The following is a 24182-nucleotide window of genomic DNA, read 5'->3' as shown; positions in this document are numbered from 1 at the left end:
GTTCAGTGGCGTGATCTCGGCTCACTGCAACCTCTGCCTCCTGGGTTCAAGCGATTCTCCTGCCTCAGCCTCCCGAGTAGCTGGGACTACAGGTGCATACCACCACACCAGGCTAATTTGTGTGTGTGTGTGTGTGTGTATATATATATATATACACACACACACACATATATATATACACACACACACATATATATATATATATATTTTTTTTTTTTTTTTTAAGTAGAGATGGGGTTTCACCGTGTTGGCTAGGCTGCTCTTAAACTCCTGGCCTCAGGTGATCCACCAGCCTTGGCCTCCCAAAGTGCTGGGATTACAGGCATGAGCCACTGACCCGGCCAAAATATAACACATCTTTAGACATCTTATATCCCATGTCTATGTGGGTATCACAGTAATACAGGCTGCACAGACTGCTTCAGCTCTGCCTAAATGTGGGCCCTAATGGATGTCATCTCTAGGCTTAACATGTTCATCAGTCCATGAACTGAAGCTATGAGAATCTGAGAAAATACTGGCAACTCCTACTTCCCCATCTTGAGATACAAAGAGAAACAAACAGAAAGTTGACAGAAACAGAAGTCTTATAGAAGGAGGAAAGAGGTGCAAGAGGAGGAAGGGAATTGTGGACGTGGTTGAGGGCCTGGCTCACATTGGCACTAACGAATATTTCTGCATAACTAAATGCATAAACGAGTGATGATGGATAAGATAGACATATAGAAGCAAAAGGAAAGTCTAATAATACAAAAAAGTTGTGATTTTAACTACTAACTTTCTCTTAGGTGTGATTAAGCTACCACTGAGTGGATCTTTCTTGATCTGGCTCAGTGATATACATTGATTCACTCCCTGCTGCCTTAAAACTTTAAGTAAGGTTTGAACCTCATGCTCAAGTGTATGGACTATGATGAGAGATAAGTAACCTATTTTAAAGAAGTTTAGGAAGAACACCAGAGGAAGGAATGCTGTAGTAAATAGAGCTCAATAAATATCTAATTGTTGATTGAGTCCACTATCAATTCATAAGCAGTGTCAAATAAGCCCGCAGTCTTGACCATCAGTCTCTCTAAGATCCACTGACTTACTCATCCACCCACATCCACAATGATGTTCTCAAGCTGTCGCCTTCTTCAAACCCCTGGTCTTCCTTCCTCAGAGTCAGACTTTGACTTCACCTCTGCTTCTCAAAAAAATTGAAGCTGATAGATGAGAACTCGCATACCTGCTTTACAAAATATATGCACCTATCTCGGGCTATATCCTTTTTATCCTCTCTGTTGTTACTGCAGATGAATTATCTCCTTTCCTCTCTAAGGTCTATTCTTCCATCTGAGTGCAGGAGCCTATTTCACTTGGCCCAGATCTATTTTGTGGATTTGACCTTTCTTTCTTAACTAAATCATTTGGATTTGGTTAAAATTCCTTAAATCTTGAGTTGCCTACATATTCCCTCCAGCTCTCAGGCTTCTTTTCTCCTTTCCTTCCCTGTTAAGCTTTTAGAAAAAATTGCTGCCATTTACATTTTCTAGCTCCATTTTCTCTTCTCCTGCTCCTCCATCCACTCTCATGTGGTCTGCACCCTCATCAGTCCACCAGAATATCACTTGCTAAGGTCTACAATGAACTCCATCTCCCCAAATTTAGAAGATAACTTTTCATTCCCCACTTTACCGAACTTCACATCAGTGTTTGACACTGTTGAAACAATCTTTTGAAACAATCTTTCTCCTTAGTTTCTATCACACACACACACACACACACCACCCACACACACACACCCACGCACACACACACACACCCACACACATGCACACCCACACACACGCACACCCACACACACACACCCACCCACACACACCCCCACACCCACACCCACACACCCACACCCACACCCACACACACACACACCCACACCCCCCCCCACACACACACCCACACACACACCCACACACACACACACCACACACACACACAACCCCATGGTATTTCTCCTATAATTCTCATTCTCCTTTGTAAACTCATTGAATGTGAGAAACTCTTAAAGCATGGCATGAAGTTCTATTTTCTTCTCACACCACAATCTTTTCTGAAGTAATCATACCTGCAACTATAGGACACTACCACCAACAACAAAACAACTCTATGGATAAACAAATGTGACCTATCCATACAGTGGAATATTATTCAGATCCTAAAAAAAAAATGAAGTTATACATGTTCCAATGTGGATGAACCTTGAAGACATTACTAAGTGATACACTTATCATTATACTCAGTGATACAAAAAGCCACATATTGTATGATTGCATTCATAGGAAATGCTCAGAACAGATAAATCTGTAGGAAATAGGAAATAGTGCTTGCCTAGGACTTGGGGTAGAAGGTCAGGGCAGTGAGGGTGTGGAGGAGGTGATAGCTAAAGTGCATAGGGTTTCTTTAGGGAGTGATGAAAATGTTCTAAAATTAACCGTGGTAATGGTTAATTTTATCTGTATATCTGAAACATACCAAAAACTAATGAATTGTGTACTCTAAATGGGTAAATTGTATCCTTGGTAAACTATATCTCAATAAAGCTATTTTTTAAAGTTAGCAACAACAACAGCAGTAACAACAACAACAAAGCAACTGTATGGAAATGACCCCAAATTTTATCTCCAACTTCCACTTCTTCTTTGACCTACAGACCTATGTAGCCAACCTCCACTTATATTTCTCAAATGCATCCCTAGATCAGCATACTAAACAACAACAACAATTTCTGGCACACTCCACAAAACCTCTCTCTCCAGATCTGATCCACTTGTCTCGATCTCAGTGGACAATGCCACCTTCCTTCATCTGTTATGCAATCCTCAGTTTATGAGTCATCTCTAAAACCTTCCTTCCTTTCAATATCAAACCCAAGTGAACTCTCATGTATTCACACCCTTCCATCTCAGCTACCAACACCCTAATCCAAGCTCTAATTATGTCTCAATTGGACTAGTTCTGCATGTTCCCATCCACTGCAATCCATTCTCTAATTCTTTTCAGAACTATTGCTTCAAAATACAAATGTGAGTGTGTGACATTCTTCTTCTCCCTGCCTTGTCTCAGCTTGAAGCCCTTCAAAGAACTTAAAGACCAAAATCTTTAATATGGTCTAAAAAGACCTGCTAGCACAGACCCCTTACTCTTATTCCCAAGTAATCTCATCACTTACCCCTGCATTTGTCTAAATCTTGCTCCTCTCTCAAGCTCAGCTTCTCCGAGAAGACTGCCCTAACCTCCCTGTGTTCTTATAGTATAATATTATTCTCTCCACCATCATTCCTATCCCCATTAGAGTTATACATATATTTGTGTCACCTCTTAAGACCATCCTTCCCAGTAGATATCAATTTCTATAAGGACACAGATCTTGCTATTATTTTTGTCATATTGTTGTTGTCTTGCCATCTTTGTACATCTTTGTATTATCTCAAGTGCCTCACAAAGATAATCTGGACTACAATAGTAGATTCTTAATATATATTTTTAATTAAGCAATTAAGCAGATTAAGAAAAATCTGATTTTACTTAGGAAACTTTGAGCGTTCCCTTCTGAACCTAGTGTAGGTGGGATTTGCCAGGATGAGAGAAGGGGTGGTTGAACTCTTCCTAAGGCAGGCTTATATAGTCAAAGAATTGCTTCCTGAAGACAAGGTTTGGCTAAATAGGGAATGCAGAAGAGACTTGGTTGGACATAGACAATTCAGAAGGTGTAGGTATGACTGAGAGTGCTAAGGAGTTGGAGGAGGAGAGACAGGAAAGAGGGGAAGCAGCTAGGAATGGAGAGAAAGCTGGGGCAGAGAACATCGAATGGAAATTTTTGCTAACGTGTAGCCCTATAGTGTCTCATGTAAATACTTTTCCCCATTAAACTTTAAGTAACATGTAATTAAGTTGCTAATGAGCAATGGCATTGTATCTGGTTTGGTCAGGGGCAGCAGGGAAATGATGAAGCAGGTTGCTGATTACTGCTGCAATGTGGATGCAGGATGAGAATAAAACACTTCACTGTGATTACAACACATCCAGAAACTTTAGTAAGAGTCTGAGCAATTTCATTTCTCACTCAGTTATTTTGGAGATTTTAAAGATAGCCCTGTTTAGCTTTCCAGTTACCTCGTGTTATCACAGGTTGGTACTCTGATAGACCATAAGTGAAGTATTTCAAATATAGAGACTTGTCCAGGTAAATAAAATTTTGTTTTTCTCCCTATAATAAGAGAGCATTCCAAGAATGTTCTTTAAACAACACTTAGCTTGTAATTTTGTCTTTATCTCTTTAGCAGTGAGCAATTAGAAACTATGGGTTTGTGAATTCTTTAGGTTTAGGAAAATGTTAAGCAGTACAACTTACAAATGTACAATGAAGATATGACTCATTACTATTGATTCTTAAGAATCTAAGTGAAATATTTCAGTATGAAAGAGCATTTTGATGAAATAAAGGAGCAAGAAAATTACATCTGCTTACTTTGATCTAAAGCCACATTGCATGGTTTAGATTCATGAATACATTAATCCCAGAGGCTATGCTTAGGAGGTAGAATTATAACACTGTTGTACAGCACTTATGATGCTTTTGTGATTTTTATAAACAGAAATTCTTTTTATTGGTTATGTCTCACCATAGTCTTATGAGTCAATCTCCTTATCTTTACAGCATATTTGAGTCCACTGACAAACAAAGAGGTAAAATAAACTGCTAGCATCACTAACGAGTGAGAGAACTGGAATAAGTGCTTTTGTGTCTGGGTTACCAGACACCTTCAATTTTTTTTCCAATGCATCACATGGGTTTCTTAGGTCATAAGAGCACTGACTGTTCATGTGACTGTCTTCAAATTTAAAGACAATCTTGATTCATGCATTGGGAAAGATCTGCACACTGCAGAACATCTTTTATTGATAATCTCATTTTTACGTTCAAAATCTGCAAATTAAGGCAAATATACCTTCCAGTTTCACCAGTTATGGAAATGAAACCCAGGGAAGTGAAATGATGCTCAGGAACATGCAGCTGAAGGATCTAAGGCTAGAATTGCACTATCCAGGGTTACTGAATTATGGTTTTACATATATTTTTACACTAAAGATTATGTGTTTCTAAAGACAACACGGGATCCACAGCATGACTTTTAAAGACACAAAATTGCACACACTGAAAATAAATTAAATTGGGTTTTCTGGTCTTGGTAATAAGAACAGGTTTTTTTCTTCTACAGAAATAGTACCATTTTTATAACATATAACTATAGATTGGAAACAAAAGAAAAAAATGATTTACAGAGTATTACCAATTTTTGTAATACCCAATTGTATAATAGAAACAAGAGAAAACAGAAACTATTTATAAAGTTTTGATTACAGTGCGCCCAAAAAAGAATTAAATAGATCATGTTTATATACCATTATCTGTGAATACATATTTAGTGAGCTACCTTAATATGCTTTGGATTTTTTAAGTGAAGTAAAAAAATATAAAAGACGAGAAAGGAAATGAACCAGTTCATAAAACTGTAAAAAAAATATGTTCTGAAGCACAGAATCTATCAGCTCAATAAAAAACGTTTACTAAAAATAAAAAGAAAGAAACTTTTGGAAAGAATCACATAGCCTAGAGGAGAGGACATTTTTTTTTTTTCCAGGGAAGCAAAATAAATGCTTCAACAAATATTTAGCAAAACAACAGCATACTTGTTTTAAATACTCAAAATGTTTGCCTTTTTAATTGTAGGAGAAAAACATATCCAGTGGGAAATATGTCTAATCAGTTTCAAAACATTAAATTTTTCTTCTTGCACTCTCAATTAAAAATTGGTTGTGCATATGATAGTGTATTTACAGAGACAAAACTGCTGCCTCTTTCTTTCCCTGTATAACATCACAGTGGTTTCAGAGCCAGTTGAAGATTTTCATCAGGACTGTTCTCAAAGCTTCTGACTCCATTAAAATGAAAAATGACATTAAAATGTAGAGTTCTTGACACTGAAACTGTTTTACAGTTATCACCCATCCAAATAGATGCCAGGCAGAATTGTTTAAAGGAACCGTAGAGTTATTTTTCGGATACAGCAGAGTGACAGGTGATATAAATAGCTCCATTATTTACTTATTTCTTCTACACTGCTCTAGAAATGAATAAGAATTTTGTGTTGTTTTCTTTGTTTTTTTTTTTCCCCCATTAGAGATTTTTCACTAGCCTTCTTTAGGTCTTTCACCTAAGGAATAAATTCACATCCCAAATCAATGAGTAGGTAAATCTTCAGCAATGTAATTGAAATTACATTCAAACTTTTGACTGAGAACAATGTCCCCAGGTCAATACAGTGTCATAGAATCCTGTGGCAATTCCTGAGACACAGAGCATTTTAAAGGGAGAGGAAAGCTGACTCTAAATAAATAAAGATAGTACTTAGAGAAACAGGGTAGAAAAGAGGTAAGATTAGTTTGATGCAAAATTTATTGTGGTTTTTGCCATGAAAAGTAATGTCAAAAACTGCAATTACTTAAATTTTTTTTAAATTATACTTTAAGTTCTGGGATACATATGCAGAACATGCAGGTTTGTTACATAGTTATACACGCGCCATGGTGAAAAACCACAATTACTTTTGCACCAATCTAATAGAACAGGTAAGAACAGATAATGAAAAGTTTATTGGACTGAAAAGGAGAGAGAAATACAATGCTGTGGGGTGGCATTGTGAAGAGAGCAATATACTAAGTGGAAATAGGTAGAATATAGTATTGTTCTTCTCATTCTATAATAGTGCTACAAAAATATATATTTTCTTGACTAGATTGGCTCCTACCAACAATTTTATTGTATGAATTGTGTACAATGGGATGCCTTACAAGATCAATACACACACAAGAACAAGTCTTATGCAGTGAGCATTCTATATAGGAAGTTACTTACCTGTGACCTTATTCTGGATATAAGAAACTTGACTACCTTGGCCAAAAATTCAGTCTCTTTCCTTGAAAACATTGTATAGGAATTTTTAAATCAGGGCTTTCAAAAGTCCCCCAAAATATGGGAAGGTGCATGGAGTTTACTTGGCATGATATTGTCATATGACCTCAGAACTACATGTAGCTCCCTTAAGCATAGAGAATGATGCTCTGCCTGCATGCCTTTTTCCATTTGCTAAAACACCACGATGGCAAACGTTCAAAGTGTGGTTTATTTCCAATCATGCAGTCCTACCTGCCCATGCATACTAGGAAATGCTTTCTTCTTCATCTTTTTTTTTTTCTCCTTTGCCTTTGAAAGAAATACTACAACTTGGGGTAACCCCATATCAGAAAGTCAACTACTGCTTTCAGATACCTTTTATTTGATATGTAATAGAAACTACAGAGGTATAAAAGATATGAGAAGAATTATAAATAATAATTCACCATTGTCCTCCCCTCTCAAATGTATGCAGTCATGTCCCAAATCAACGAGTGTTTCTGAGCAGTCTGATTAGTCATTTCAGAATAATATTTTACTTCACAAAAGTTAGGGAATTTGGTCCTCTGACACTTATTTGACAGTTTCTACATATCAAAGTAACAAAAGAAGTCTGTTTCCAAACTGGAAAGCCTCTCACTCTGCTCAGACCAGAGCTCCCCTAACTTCAGCAGAGAGAGAACATATTTAGGCCCATCATTGCTCTGTTGACAGGGCTAACTCCTTCCCATCCATACCACTTTACTTTCCTGCCAGTGGACATTGGAACAAATGCACAAAAAGAGAGAGTTCCATCCTTATTGGCAACACTTAATTCCTTTAGGTCGACTCCTTAAACAAACCTGCTCGTGGTCAAGATGTCTTAAGACTCTACAGATTATCTGGAACCTGTCAGGCGCCGTCTGTTAACTTGATTGATTTAGATCTCTGGTTCACATATGGTTATTTCCTGTATTCCATTATTCAAGGTAGTCTCTCACAGGCCAAAGGCCACACCAACAGCTCTGGTTAAAAAATTCTAAGGTATTTGGTAGATGTTTGTTTTGATATTTAATTCTCATTAAACTTGAGCAATATATAAGCATAATTGGTGAATGAACATCAGGTAAATAAAAAACTTGAAGTATTTATATCAGATCATAAATCCTTCTCATGTTTCAAGTTTCCATCTCCTTCATGAAACATTACATGATTTTTACATGAAGCTATTTCTTCTAATTTCTACAAATCAAAGAACCTATAAATCAACAAAATATGCCAGATGTTCCACTCTCTCTACTTCTAAAGTGTTCTTCCAGAATATTTCTTATACTTTAAAATAGCACAATTTTCTATAATGTTCAACTTCGCTCATTATAAAAGAAATAAAAATTAAAACAAGATGTCCTCATTGGCCCGTGAAACTAGTCAAAAACTTCAAGTTAATTAACTAATTATAAATTAATAAGTTGAAATTTAGAATACCAAAACTAGTGAGTAAATGGTGAAATGTGTTCTCATTGGTCTCATCCTCCAGTAAAATGGAATCTATTCAAAAAGCACGGGCCTCCTTTCTTTCAATGCCCACTTATCCTAATTAAAATTCTTGTTAACTCATTTGCTTCTGTCCCCTCAAATAGTATGGATTGATTACCTTTAGTAGTTACCAAAAACAAAAGTCAAGTACTCAACTTCTTGTTTTTTAAGAAAGCAAGTGTGTTAAATTTCCCATCAACAAAGAGGGGGAACAAAACCCATTAAATGGAACTCTTTGTACTTGTTGATGACAAGCAACATGTAATTTCTAAATGTCTAATTGGCTGCATGGGCCTTTCTAAATTATTTTTTTAACTTTCATCAATGTAGAGTTGCCCATGATTATAAACATAGAGATCTTAGTATCCTAACTTAACAACACGTGAAAGAGATGACGCCTTGTCTTTCAAAGTTACTTCTGCCTCCAGTTTGTTGACCCTTTTGGGCAGGTGAGATAATCCCTCTTTTAATCTGAGTGAGCAAAAAAAGTCAATCAAGTTCACTATAGTAAGGAGTACAGAAACCATGAAAATTGGACTGTAGGACTGAAAACTGCTAAAACATGACAGCAAAAATGAACAAATGAACAGAGCAGATATAAAAGTATTTGTAGTCTCTTACTGTCAAAACTTTAACATGCAGATTTGAAAACATTCAGCAAGAAGGGGAAGCATCTGGCAAAGAGATTATACATTAAATAAAAATGAGATTTCAAATAAAGGATCTTTGCCTTTATCTTTGCACAGAAAAATCTCTCCCCTATCACCAAAGTTGCGTTTCCTTGGCTGTGAGAGAGAGGAAGGGGGAAATGGTTTTAGCAACTACTAAATGAGTGAAATACAAAAAAAAATGGAATGAAGACAATTGATCTACGTTAAACTGAAGCTCCAGAAAAAGAGGAGAAAATAGAGCAGAGAAAGTATTTGAAGGAATAATGGTTGAGAAATATTCAGAACTAATTAAACACTCCAAGCCACAGATCCTAGAAACTGAATGCTTACGAGAACATTAAAAAATAATATCATAGTGTAAAGGCATATAACAAAAAACAAAGATCTTATGTAAGAGATTGCTTACATAGGAGAAAGAATTTGACTGGCATCTCACATCTCAATAATAACAACACAATCTAGAAGACAGTCAAATTGTTTTTTCAAACACTGATAGAAAATAACTCAGTATATAGAATTTTATGAACACAAAACTACTTTTCAAAAAGAATAAAATTATGCCTTTTCAGACAAAAACATGACACCTTAGAAATATACAGCCCCACGGAACTTTTAGATGATATGTTTCAGGATAAAAAACATGGTCACAGGAGAAATAAGTAAAATGTAAAAAAAGAAAAATAAGTAAACAATGTAAACGTAATAAAGAACATGGTCACAGGAGAAATGAAATGTAAAAAAGAAAAATAAGCAAACAATGTGAACATAATAAAATCTAAATAAAAATTGCTGAAATAAAATATCAGTTGGACTTAGAGCATTTAGAAGGACTTTGTATTGTTTGAAAAGAAGATAGTTACTACTAATAAAATTTAAACTTTGTTGTGCTTAATATAAATTTCAAAATTTTTAGAGTACAGTGGTTATAATTTTCAAACCGATAGAGGAGAAAAATGGAACCAAAACAAAACCTAAAAAATAAAACTTAATCCAAGAAAAGGCAAAGGAGAAAGAAAACATAGAATAAATAGAAAAAGAGCTCTAAGCAAAATAAAAATAAAAAAAAGTCTAAGCAAAACAATAGTAATTGTATATACTTAAACTACTTAGTTAAAACACAAGACTGACTAAATTTTCAAAATCAACAGCACACTGTTTACAAAAGATGCATTAAGATAAAGAACAAGGAAAGTGAGAGAGGAAAAAGAATAATACCATTCAAGAGAAATCTGATGTGGCTATATCACTATGAGGTAAAATTTACTTTAGGACAAACAAATTAACAGAGATAGAGAATATCACTTAATAATAAAAGATTCCAGTTCCTAGGACATTATAAGAATACTAAGCTTATATGCACCAAATAAGATTGCCTCAAATTATATTAAGCACGTTTTTAAAAAATGATTGCACCTCAAGAAGAAACTGACAAATCTAATAGACTAAGAGATTTTACTACAGCTTTTTCAGTAATTTATACTAATTTCTTTAAATAAATTCTTCATTTAAAAATTTTAAAATGTAAAACCCTTTTAATATAATTTATGGTTTCCTAGCTAAAAATTAGTTAGCTAAGTGTCATACTTAATAACTTAAAAAGAAGCAGAATTAAACCCAAAGAAATTAAGAAGAACAAAATAATAAAGTTAAAGCATAAATTAAACAGGAAATAATCAAATAAAGAATCAATAAAGCCAAAAGCTGGTTCTTTGAAAACATAAATATAGTTGACAATTATAATTGGCGAGACTAATAAAGAAAACAAAACACAAATACAAAGCATTGAGAATGAAAAAGAAACATAATAGTAGATATAAGAGATTTTTTAAATTAAGAGATTATGAAAAACTTTGACAATACATTTTAATATTTACACAAAATAGAAAAAAATTCTAGAATAACATAATTCACCAAAATTGACTAAAGAAGAAATAGATAATCTGATTTGTCATATATTCATTGAATAAATTAAATCTGTTTTTAGAAACCTTCCACCAAACTAATGTCAGCGGAGATGATTTTATAGGCAAGTCCTGTGATACATTCATGGAAGAGATGAATTCAATCTTAACCAATTTCCCTACAGAATAGAAAAAAATGAAGCACCCTCTGTATCAGTTAGGATAATTATAGTGTGTCTTATCAGAGAGTCAATACTAATTTTAATATCCTAAAGAAGGCTGAAGTTTGTTTTTTCATTATACAACAATCTAAGGTTTCAGATCAGAGAGCGGTTACCATTCAGGACCCACGTTTCTTTAATCTTATTTCTCTGCTGTCTCTCTGGTTCTTGGTTTGGGGAAATTTGAGGAGTCTTTTCTGTTGTTTTTGCTTTTGTGTTTTAAATTTTGGTCTGCCTGATTGAAACTACAGTGCAGGCACATGCACATTCTGGTTCATAGCAAGTAGACAGAGCATATGAAGGATGGATGCCCCAATATTTTAAGTCTCTGATTTGAAAATGGTGTGCATCACTTTGGATCACATTCCACTGGTATAAACTTAGCAAGTTGTAAATATCCCTTGGAAATTGGAAATCTGGGAAAGCTATCCCTACTCTACACAAGTATATTTGAACAAGTATCAACTCACTTCTGGCATCTGAAGTATGTAAGTAACAGATGAATAAGCACCCATTAGAACTGCTGTAAAAATTCATGGAACAGAATAAAGATTTCTCATGTTCCAATCTAAGAGTCTTTTATGCTCCAAGATCCTGTGAATCTATAACATAGATTTCTCAAAAAGCAAAAAATAAAATAAAGAAAACAGAACAAGAAAATGGGTGCAAAATAAGAAGGCTGACAGTGCCATTGCAAGGAATTCACTTAAAAATTTGCCCATGCACGGAGCTGAAAAATTATGTCATATTGGCTGTAAGATTGTAATCCAAGGAATAGTGATTCAATTCCCTTTTGCCTGAAATCCATGCAGTTAGAATAAATTTCTCAATCAAGGGCCATTTATATATTTTATATATAATTACCATCATATGATCCTTTAATTGGTTCATTAGTAAAGAAAGAGAACACAAATTTTATGTAGAATCTATTATACTAGGTGTTCATGCATAACATTTATTTAATCTTTATTTTTATAGGTAAACAATTTAGAATTAAAGAGATTAAATCAATAGCCTGAGGTCACATAGGTTTTCGTGCCCATTTACTTGATTTATACATTGATTTCTTTTCATTCAGCACTAACAGCTCAGTTATTTGGAGGGTTTAGCATCGTTATACCACACTGAAGAACAACAGTAATAATTCACTGCAAATATAGTTTCATTTTAAAAGAGTAAGGATAATTTTATGTAGAAACTGATATATGCAATTATATTTGGAAGAAATATATGGAAACTAATAATTGTAAAAAAATTTAGCTTATTGATGAAGAGTGTCAGAAATGGCATGATAATTGCATAAATTATTAAAATTTGTACAACTCTTAAAAAAATATCAATCAGAACATCAAAACTTTTTACCTCTTCAAATTGGAAAGGCCGTATTTTTAGTTTATTATTCCCCTAATAGAATAAATTGAGTTAATTCCCTCATTTTTAATTAAATTTTAGCTCACTGATAGGCCATTACTGACAAAATGGGTATAATTTATTGTTTTATAGGGAAAAATAAAATATTCAAGTTTGTCTTCAGTGATAATATATTCTATTTAGTATTTGGGTATTATCTCATTTTTCAGTAATAATTTCTCATAGACATTTAGAGCCTACACTTAGAAACTCAGCTGTGATGGAAAATGTCATCTTCTCTTTTTCTAAAGCCTCCCTAACTTAAGTGGTAAATATATTATCATTTTTTTTTAAGCCATTTCATAATCAGGAACATCTCAGCTTGTTTTAAAAATAAAGAACATTTATTTAGGATCACCAAGACATTTCAAAAATGGCCTAGAAGTGGTAATGACTCGCTGTCTCCTGCACATGTCTTTTACTGATTCACACATTTCCCTATGGCTTTGACCCCAGCTTTCTCTTGTCCATAGTGGCTTACATTTTTTAAATTGAGTCCTTATGATAATAACAATAACAAAGAAACCCACATTTTTCTTTTAATTTTTATTTCTTTTTTTCTAAACTGACTTTGCTTATCTCTAGGGTGCTTCAAATTTAATTGTGTGGAAATAAGCTGGATGGCTGATTTAATAGTCACTTTTGACATTATCCAAAACCTCTTAACGAGAGCTGCAAAACATTCCAGTTTTATAAATACAATTTTTTGAAGTTATAGTGCTATAAACTAGAACCTACTAAACTGAAATACCACCACTTTCTTTCTTTCTTTTTTTTTTTGAGACGGAGTCTTGCTCTGTCCCCCAGGCTGGAGGGAGTGGCGTGATCTCAGCTCACTGCAAGCTCCGCCTCCCGGGTTCACGCCTTTCTCCTGCCTCAGCCTCCCGAGTAGCTGGGACTACAGGCGCCCGCTGCCAGGCCCGGCTAATTTTTTGCATTTTTAGTAGAGATGGAGCTTCACTGTGTTAGCCAGGATGGTCTCGATTTCCTGACCTGTGATCCACCCGCCTCAGCCTCCCAAAGTGCTGGTATTACAGGTGTGAGCCACTGCACCCGGCCTAACCACCACTTTCTAATTCTAGCAAAGAGACAATGATATGATGTGGTATGAGTGAGATATAAAAAATGGAAAGGGAAGGATAGATAATTCCAGATTTCTGTATCACAACACAAGTGTTGTAACATTACTTTTGAAAGCAGCACAGATTATTTTACGGACTTAAACTGAAGACGCTCTTAGAATGAAAAAATAAAAAAACTCTTCAAGCACTGCATCTTCATTTTGTTAAGTTCCAGGGTACATGTGCAGGATGTGCAGGTTTATATATACAAACAAAGCACTGCATCTTAAAAGGCATGTCATGATGTATGGTATGTCATACTACAGGATAATTGCTGAGCGTACTTTGCATTACAAATATGGGGACAAAGTTTTTGGTTTTGTACATTACCATTGTGCAAACGAGAGGATAAAGTGTTAATCATGGCATAGTTAGATCAACTGACATTTTCCCTGCACAGCAGCAATGATCTTTTCAATCTGTTAGTTCTATGCTCAAACCGTTTGTGTGTTCCCATCTCAGTGGAATAATATGCCAAATCCTTACTAGCGCTTAGGATGATTGATCATTACTTGGCCCCTGAGAACCTCTCTGACCTCATCCACTTCCACTACCACCAGCTTCTTCATCCCGCATCACATGAGTCTCCTTGCTGCTCCTCACATGTGCTAGATAGTCTCTTACCCCAAGGTAACATTATAAAACTTACCTCTGCCATGACCATTCAGGTGGAAATCAGTTTGGCTCCTTTCATTTCAGGTCTTTGCTTAGATACCACCTCACCTGTCCAATCACAACGCTGTCCCTACTTTTCTTTTCTCCATGATAGACATAAAAGATAGATAATTGATTTTTTTTTGGCCTGCATTTCTCCACTGAAATGTAAACTATGTAAGAAAAGGGCTTTTTTTCCCCCCAAAATATGTGTTCCTGTTGCCTAGAATAGAATCTGGCAAAAGTTGGCCACTCAGTAAATATTACTTTGAATTAATAAATGAAAAAGTTGGCCCAAGATGGCCAAATAAGAACAGCTCCAACCTCCAGCTCCCAGCGTGAGTGACACAGAAGACAGGTGATTTCTGCATTTTCAACTGAGGTACCAGGTTCATCTCACTGGGGAGTGCCAGACAATCAGTGCTGGTCAGCTGGTGCAGCCCGACCAGTGAGAGTTGAAGCAGGGCGAGGCATTGCCTCACCTGGGAAGTGCAAGGGGGAAGGGAATCCCTTTTCCTAGCCAAGGGAAACTGAGACAGACAACACCTGGAAAATCGGGTAACTCCCACCCTAATACTGTGCTTTACCAAGGGTCTTAGCAAATGGCACACCAGGAGATTATATTCCACACCTGGCCCAGAGGGTCCCACGCCCACGGAGCCTCCCTCGTTGCTAGCACAGCAGTCTGAGATCTAACTGCAAGGCAGCAGCGAGGCTGGAGGAGGGGTGCTCGCCATTGCTGAGGCTTAAGTGGGTAAACAAAGCCAAGGGGGCTTGAACTGGGTGGAGTCCACCACAGCTCATGGAGGCCAGCCTACCCCTGTAGACTCCTCTTCTGGGGACAGGGCATAGCTAAACAAAAAGCAGCAGAAACATTGGCAGAGGCAAATGTCCCTGTCTGATAGCTTTGAAGAGAGCAGTGGATCTCCCAGCACGGAGGTTGAGATCTGAGAACAGACAGACTGCTTGTTCAAGTTGGTCCCTGACCCCTGAGTGGCCTAACTGGGAGACATCCCCCACTAGGTGCAAACCGACACCTCACACCTCACATGGTGGGGTACACCCCTGAGATGAAGCTTCCAGAGCGAGAATCAGACAGCAACACTCGCTGTTCAGCAAGATTCTATCTTCTGCAGCCTCCGCTGCTGATACCCAGGCAAACAGGGTCTGGAGTGGACCTCAAGCAAACTCCAACACACCTACAGCTGAGGGTCTTGACTATTAGAAGGAAAACTAACAGACAGAAAGGACAGTCACACCAAAACCCCATCAGTATGTCACCATCATCAAAGACCAAAGGCAGATAAAACCACAACGATGGGGAAAAAGCAGTGCAGAAAAGATGGAAATTCAAAAAATCAGAGCGCATTTCCCCCTCCAAAGGAATATAGCTCATCGCCAGCAATGGAACAAAGCTGGAGAGAGAATGACTTTGATAAGTTGAGAGAAGAAGGCTTCAGTCAATCAAACTTCTCAGAGCTAAAGGAGGAACTACATAACCAGCACAAAGAAACTAAAAACCTTGAAAAAAGAGTGGATAAATGGATAACTCAAATAATCAATGCAGAGAAGACCATAAAAGAACTGACAGAGATGAAAATCATGATGCAAGAAATACGTGACAAATGCACAAGCTTCAGTAACTGACTGAATCAACTGGAAGAAAGAGTATCAGCGATTGAAGATCAAATGAATGAAATGAAGCAAGAAGAGAAGTGTGGAGAAAAAAGAGTAAAAAGAAATGAACAAAGCCTCCAAGAAGTATGAGATTATGTGAAAAGACCAAATCTACATCTGATGGGTGTGCCTGAAAGTGACGGGGAAAATGGAACCAAGTTGGAAAACACTCTGCAGGATATCATCCAGGAGAATTTCACCAACCTAGTAAGGCAGGCCAACATTCAAATTCAGGAAATACACAGAACGCCACAAAGATACTCCTCCAGAAGAACAACTCCAGGACACATAATTGTCAGATTCCCCAAAGTTGAAATGAAGGAAAAAATGTTAAGGGCAGCCAGAGAGAAAGGTCGGGTTACCCACAAAGGGAAACCCATCAGACTAACAGCAGATATCTTGACAGAAACTCTACAAGCCAGAAGAGAGTGGGGGCCAATATTCAACATTCTGAAAGAAAAGAATTTTCAACCCAGAATTTCATATCCAGCCAAAGTGAGTTTCATAAGTGAAGGAGAAATAAAATCCTTTACAGACAAGCAAATGCTTAGAGATTTTGTCACCACCAGGCCTGCCCTACAAGAGATCCTGAAGGAAGCACTAAACATGGAAAGGAACAACAGGTACCAGCCACTGCAAAAACATGTCAAAATGTAAAGTCCATCGATGCAAGGAAGAAACTGCATCAACTAGCGAGCAAAATAACCAGCTAATATCATAATGACAGGATCAAGTTCACACATAACAATATTAAGCTTAAATGTAAATGGACTAAATGGTCCAATTAAAAGACACAGACTGGCAAATTGGAATAAAGAGTCAAGACCCATGAGTTTGCTGCATTCAGGAGACCCATCTCACATGCAGAGACACACGTAGGCTCAAAATAAAGGGATGGAGGAAGATATACCAAGCAAATGGAAAACAAAAAAAAGCAGGGGTTGCAATCCTAGTCTCTGATAAAACAGACTTTAAACCATCAAAGATTCAAAGAGACAAAGAAGGCCATTACATAATGGTAAAGGGATCAATTCAACAGGAAGAGCTAACTATCCTAAATATATATGCACCCAATACAGGAGCACCCAGATTCATAAAGCAAGTCCTTAGAAACTTACAAAGAGACTTAGACTCCCATACAATAATAATGGGAGACTTTGACACCCCACTGTCAACATTAGAGAGATCAATGAGACAGAAAGTTAACAAGGATATCCAGGAATTGAACTCAACTCTGCACCAAGCAGACCTAATAGACATCTACAGAACTCTCCACCCCAAATCAACAGAATATACATTCTTCTCAGCACCACATTGCACTTATTCCAAAATTGACCACATAGTTGGAAGCAAAGCACTCCTCAGCAAATGTAAAAGAAAAGAATTTATAACAAACTGTCTCTCAGACCACAGTGCAATCAAACTAGAACTCAGGACTAAGAAACTCAATCAAAACCGCTCAACTACATGGAAACTGAACAACCTCCTCCTGAATGACTACTGGGTACATAACGAAATGAAGGCAGAAATAAGGATGTTCTTTGAAACCAATGAGAACAAAGATGCAACAAACCAGAATCTCTGGGACACATTTAAAGCAGTGTGGAGAGGGAACTTTATAGCACTAAATGCCCACAAGAGAAAGCTGGAAATATCTAAAATTGACACTCTAACATCACAATTAAAAGAACTGGAGAAGCAAGAGCAAACACATTCAAAAGCTAGCAGAAGGCAAGAAATAACTAAGATCAGAGCAGAACTGAAGGAGGTAGAGACACAAAAAACCCTCCAAAAAATCAATGAATCCAGGAGTTGGTTTTTTGAAAAGATCAACAAAATTGATAGACCACTAGCAAGACTAATAAAGAAAAGAGAGAAGAATCAAATAGATTCAATAAAAAATGATAAAGGGGATATCACCACCGACCCCACAGAAATACAAACTACCATCAGAGAATACTATAAACACCTCTACGCAAATCAACTAGAAAACCTAGAAGAAAAGGATAATTTCCTGGACACTTACACTCTCCCAAGACTAAACCAGGAAGAAGTTGAATCCCTGAATAGACCAATAGCAGGCTCTGAAATTGAGGCAATAATTAATAACCTACCAACCAAAAAAAGTCCAGGATCAGGAGGATTCACAGCCGAATTCTACCAGAGGTACAAGGAGATGCCATTCCTTCTGAAATTATTCCAATCTATAGAAAAAGAGGGAATCTTCCCTAACTCATTTTATGAGGCCAACATCATCCTGATACCAAAGCCTGACAGAGATACAACCAAGAAAGAAAATTTTAGACCAATATCCCTGATGAACATAGATGCAAAAATCCTCAACAAAATACTGGCAAACCAAATTCAGCAGAACATCAAAAAGCTTATCCACCATGATCAAGTGGGCTTCATCCCTGGGATGCAAGGCTGGTTCAACAGATGCAAATCAATAAATGTAATCCAGCATATAAACAGAACCAAACACAAAAACCACATGATTATCTCAATAGATGCAGAAAAGGCCTTTGACAAAATTCAACAGCCCTTCATGTTAAAAATTCTCAATAAATTTGGTGTTGATGGAACGTATCTCAAAATAATAAGAGCTATTTATGACAAACCCACAGCCAATATCATACTGAATGGGCAAAAACTGGAAGCATTCCCTTTGAAAACTGGCACAAGACAGGGATGCCCTACTGCACCACTCCTATTCAACATAGTCTTGGAAGTTCTGGCTAGGGCAATCAGGCAAGAGAAAGAAATCAAGGGTATTCAGTTAGGAAAAGAAGAAGTCAAATTGTCCCTCTTTGAAGATGACATGATTGTATATTTAGAAAACCCTACCATCTCAGCCCAAAATCTCCTTAAACTGATAAGCAACTTCAGCAAAGTCTCAGGATACAAAATTAATGTGCAAAAATCCCAAGCATTCTTATACACCAGTAACTGACAAACAGAGAGCCAAATCATGAATGAACTCCCATTCCCAATAGCTTCAAAGAGAATAAATATCTCGGAATTCAATTTACAAATGATGTAAAGGACCTCTTCAAGGAGAACTACAAACCACTGCTCAGTGAAATACAAGAGGACACAAACAAATGGAAGAACATACCATGCTCATGGATAGGAAGAATCAATATCGTGAAAATGACCATACTGCCCAAGGTTATTTATAGATTCAATGCCATCCCCATTAAGCTACCAATGAGTTTCTTCACAGAATTGGAAAAAACTGCTTTAAAGTCATATGGAACCAAAAAAGAGCCCACATTGCCAAGACAATCCTAAGTCAAAAGGACAAAGCTGGAGGCATCACACTACCTGACTTCAAACTATACTACAAGGCTCCAGTAACCAAAACAGCATGATACTGCTACCAAAACAGAGTTATAGATCAATATAAGAGAACAGAGTCCTCAGAAATAGTACCACACATCTACAGCCATCTGATATTTGATAAACCTGACAAAAACAAGAAATGTGGAATGGATTCTGTATTTAATAAATGGTGCTGGGAAAATTGGCTAGCCATAAGTAGAAAGCTGAAACTGGATCCTTTCCTTACTCCTTATATGAAAATTAATTTAAGATGGATTAGAGACTTAAATGTTAGACCTAAAACCATAAAAGCCCTAGAAGAAAACCTAGGGAATACCATTCAGGACATAGGCATGGGCAAGGACTTCATGTCTAAAACACCAAAAGCAATGGCAACAAAAGCCAAAATCGACAAATGGGATCTAATTAAACTAAAGAGCTTCTGCACAGTAAGAGAAACGACCATTAGAGTGAACAGGCAACGTACAGAATGGGAGAAAATTTTTGGAATCTACTCATCTGACAGAGGGCTAATATCCAGAACCTATAAAGAACTCACTCAAATTTACAAGAAAAAAACAAACAACCTCATCAAAAAGTGGGCAAAGGATATTAATAGACACTTCTCAAAAGAAGACTTTCATACAGGCAACAGACACATGAAGAAATGCTCATCATCACTGGCCATCAGAGAAATGCAAATCAAAACCACAATAAGGTACCATCTCACACGAGTTATAATGGCAATCATTAAAAAATCAGGAAACAACAGGTGCTGGAGAGGATGTGGAGAAATAGGAACACTTTTACACTGTTGGTGAGACTTTAAACTAGTTCAACCATTGTGGAAAACAGTGTGGCGATTCCTCAAGGATCTAGAACTAGAAATACCATTTGACCCAGCAATCCCATTACTGGGGATATACCGAAAGGATTAGAAGTCATGGTGCTATAAAGACACATGCACATGTATGTTTATTGCGGCACTATTCACAATAGCAAAGACTTGGAATCAACCCAAATGTCCATCTGTGACAGACTGGATTAAGAAAATGTGGCACATATACACCATGGAATACTATGCAGTCATAAAAAGGATGAGATCATGTCCTTTGTAGGGACATAGATGCAGCTGGAAACCATCATTCTCAGCAAACTATCACAAGAACAGAAAACCAAATACCGGATGTTCTCACTCATAGGTGGGAATTGAACAATGAGTTCACTTGGACACAGGAAGGGGAACATCACACACCGGGTCCTATTGTGGGGAGGGGGTAAGGGGAAGTGATAGCATTAGGAGATATACCTAATGTAAATGATGAGTTAATGGGTGCAGCACACCAACATGGCACATGTATATATATGTAACAAAGCTGCATGTTGTGCACATGTACCCTAGAACTTTAATAATATTAAAAAACTACAAAATACAAAAAAAAAACGCATTTTGGAGAAAATAAAAAAATAAATAAATGAAAAAGTTAATGTAGTATAATGGTTGGCTCATGCTACGTTTTCGGACAATATTTTGACACTATTTAATGAGGCAAAGTTTGCTAATGTGATAACCCTAGAAATTAAGTAGTTCCAAGCAGAAATTGAATGCTGTATCCCAGCCCCACACTGGTGTCCCCTGGTTATACCCTGTATACATCTACTCACAAGGGTATTGGGACAATAAAGAGTAAAGAGATGAAACACAGAAACATAACAGGAAAAATAGCTCACAAAATATGTGTAATGCTTATGAATTTTAAAGTACAGCATCAGATCTGTGATACATGAAGCTCCCTATGTTTTCAGAATTGCATGTGTTGCTTCACCACTCCACCCTTACCCAGACCATAAAACTTATTCTGGGGTGCTGGGCAAGATGTTCGAATAGGAACAGCTCTGGTCTGCAGCTCCCAGCAAGACCAACACAGAAGGTGGGTTATTTCTGTATTTCCAACTGAGGCACCCAGTTCATCTCACTGGGACTCATTAGGCAGTGGGTGCAGCCCACGGAGGGTGAGCCAAAGCAGGGTGGAGTGTCGCCTCACCTGGGAAGCACAAGGGGTGAGGGAGCTACTCCCCCTCCCCCCAGCCAAGGGAAGCTGTGAGGGACCCTGCTGTGAGGGATGATGCTATCTGTCCCAGATACTATACTTTTCTCAAAGCCTTTGCAACCCACAGACCAGGAGATTCCCTCAGGTGCCTATACCACAAGGGCCCTGGGTTTCAAGCCCAAAACTGGGAGGTCGTTTGAGCAGACATGGAGCTAGCCTCAGGAGTTTTTTTTTTTTTTTTTTTTCATACGTCAGTGGTGCCTGGAACACCAGTGAGACAGAACCATTCACTCCCCTGGAAAGGGGGCTGAAGCCAGGGAGCCAAGTGGTCTAGCTCAGTGGATCCCACCCCCATGGAGCCTAGCAAGCTAAGATCCACTGGCTTGAAATTCTCGTTGTCAGCACAAGAGACTGAAGTCAACCTGGGATGCTCGAGCTTGGTGGGGAGAGGGGCATCCACTATTACTGAGGCTTGAGTAAGCGGTTTTCCCCTCACAGTGTAAACAAAGCCACCTGGAAGTTCAAACTGGGTGGAGCTCACCACAGCACCTCAAAGCCACTGTAGCCAGACTGCCTCTCTAGATTCCTCCTCTCTGGACAGGGCATATGCAATGGAAAGACAGCAGTCCCAGTCAGGGGCTTAAAGATAAAACTCCCATCTCCCTGGGACAGAGCACCTGTGCGGGGAGAGGAAGGAGCAGAAAGCAGTCTTTGCTATTCTGCAGTCTCCGCTGGTGATACCCAGGCACACAGGGTCTGGAGTGGACCCCCAGCAAACTCCAGCAGACCTGCAGAAGAGGGGCCTGACTGTTAGAAGGAAAACTAACAAACAAAAAGGAATAACATCAACATCAACAAGAAGGACAAGCACACAAAAACTCCATTCTAAGGTCACCAACAGCAAAGACCAAAGATAGAGAAATCCATAAAAATGAGAAAAACCCCATGCAAAAAGCCTGAAAATTCCAAAAACCAGAATGCCTCTTCTCCTTATAAGGATCACAACTTCTTGCCAGCAAGGGAACAAAATTGGACAGAGAATGAATTTGATGAATTGACAGAAGTAAACTTCAGAAGATAGTTAATAACAAGTTCCTCCAAGCTAAAGGAACATGTTCTAACCCAATGCAAGGAATCTAAGAACCTTAACGAAAGGTTAGAGGAATTGCTAACTAGAATAACCAGTTTAGAGAAGAACCTAAATGATCTGATGGAGCTGAAAACAACACCACAAGAACTTTGTGAGGCACACATAAATATCAATAGCTGAATCAATCAAGCGGAAGAAAGGATATCAAAGTTTGAAGATCAACTTAATGAAATAAAGCAAGACAATATTAGAGAAAAAAGAATAAAAAGGAACGAACAAAGCCTCCAAGAATTATGAGACTATGTGAAAAGACCAAACCTACATTTGACTGATGTACCTGAAAGTGACAGGGAGAATGGAACCAAGCTAGAAAACACTTTTCAGGATATTATCCAGGAGAACTTCCCCAACCTAGCAAGAGAGGCCAACTCAAATTCAGGAAATGGGAACACCACAAAGATATGCCTAGAGAAGAGCAACCCTAAAACACATAATCGTCAGATTCACCAAGGTTGAAATGAAGAAAAAAATGTTAAGGGCATCCAGAGAGAAAGGTCAGGTTACCCACAAAGGGAAACACATCAGACTAACAGCAGATCTCTCGGCAGAAGCCCTGCAAGCCAGAAGAGAATGGGGGCCAATATTCAACATTCTTAAAAAAATAATTTTCAAACCAGAATTTCATATCTGGTCAAACTAAGCTTCATAAATGAAGGAAAAATAAAATGCTTTACACACAAGCAAAGGCTGAGGGACTTTGTCACCACCAGGCCTGCCTTACAAGAGCTCCTAAAGAAAGCACTAAATATGAAAAGGAAAAAGCAGTACCAGCCACTGCAAAAACAAACCAAAATGTAAAGACCATTGACACTATAAAGAAACTGCATCAACTAATGGGCAAAATCACCAGATAGCGCCATAATGACAGGATCAAATTCACACATAACAATATTAATCTTAAATGTAAACAAGCTAAATATCCCAATTCAAAAGCATAGATTGGCAAATTGGATAAAGAGTTAAGGCCCATTGGTGTGCTGTATTCAGGAGACCCATCTCATGGGCAAAGACACACACAGGCTCAAAATAAATGGGTGGAGAAACATTTGCCAAGCAAATGGAAAGCAAAAAAAAGCAGAGGTTGCAATCCTCATCTCTGATAAAACAGATTTTAAACCAACAGAGATCAAAAAAGACAAAGAAGGACATTACATAATGGTAAAGGGATCAATGCAACAAGAAGAACTAACTATCCTAAATATATATGCACCCAATACAGGAACACCCATATTCATAAAGCAAGTTCTTTTTTTTTCTTTTTTTTTTTCCTGAGGCAGAGTCTCACTCTGTTGCCCAGGCTGGAGTGCAATGGCATGATCTCAGCTCACTGCGAACTCTACCTCCCGAGTTCAAGCGATTCTCCTGCCTCAGCCTCCTGAGTAGCTGGGATTACAGGAGCATACCACCATGCTAAGCTAATTTTTGTATTTTTAGTAGAGACGGGGTTTCACCATATTCGTTAGGCTGATCTCAAACTGACCTCGTGATCC

Source organism: Trachypithecus francoisi, unplaced genomic scaffold, assembly GCF_009764315.1.
Source record: "Trachypithecus francoisi isolate TF-2019V2 unplaced genomic scaffold, Tfra_2.0 Lachesis_group1, whole genome shotgun sequence".
Lineage (NCBI taxonomy): Eukaryota > Metazoa > Chordata > Mammalia > Primates > Cercopithecidae > Trachypithecus > Trachypithecus francoisi.
The sequence above is the reverse complement of the archived record's forward strand: the minus strand, read 5'-3'. Positions refer to the sequence as shown.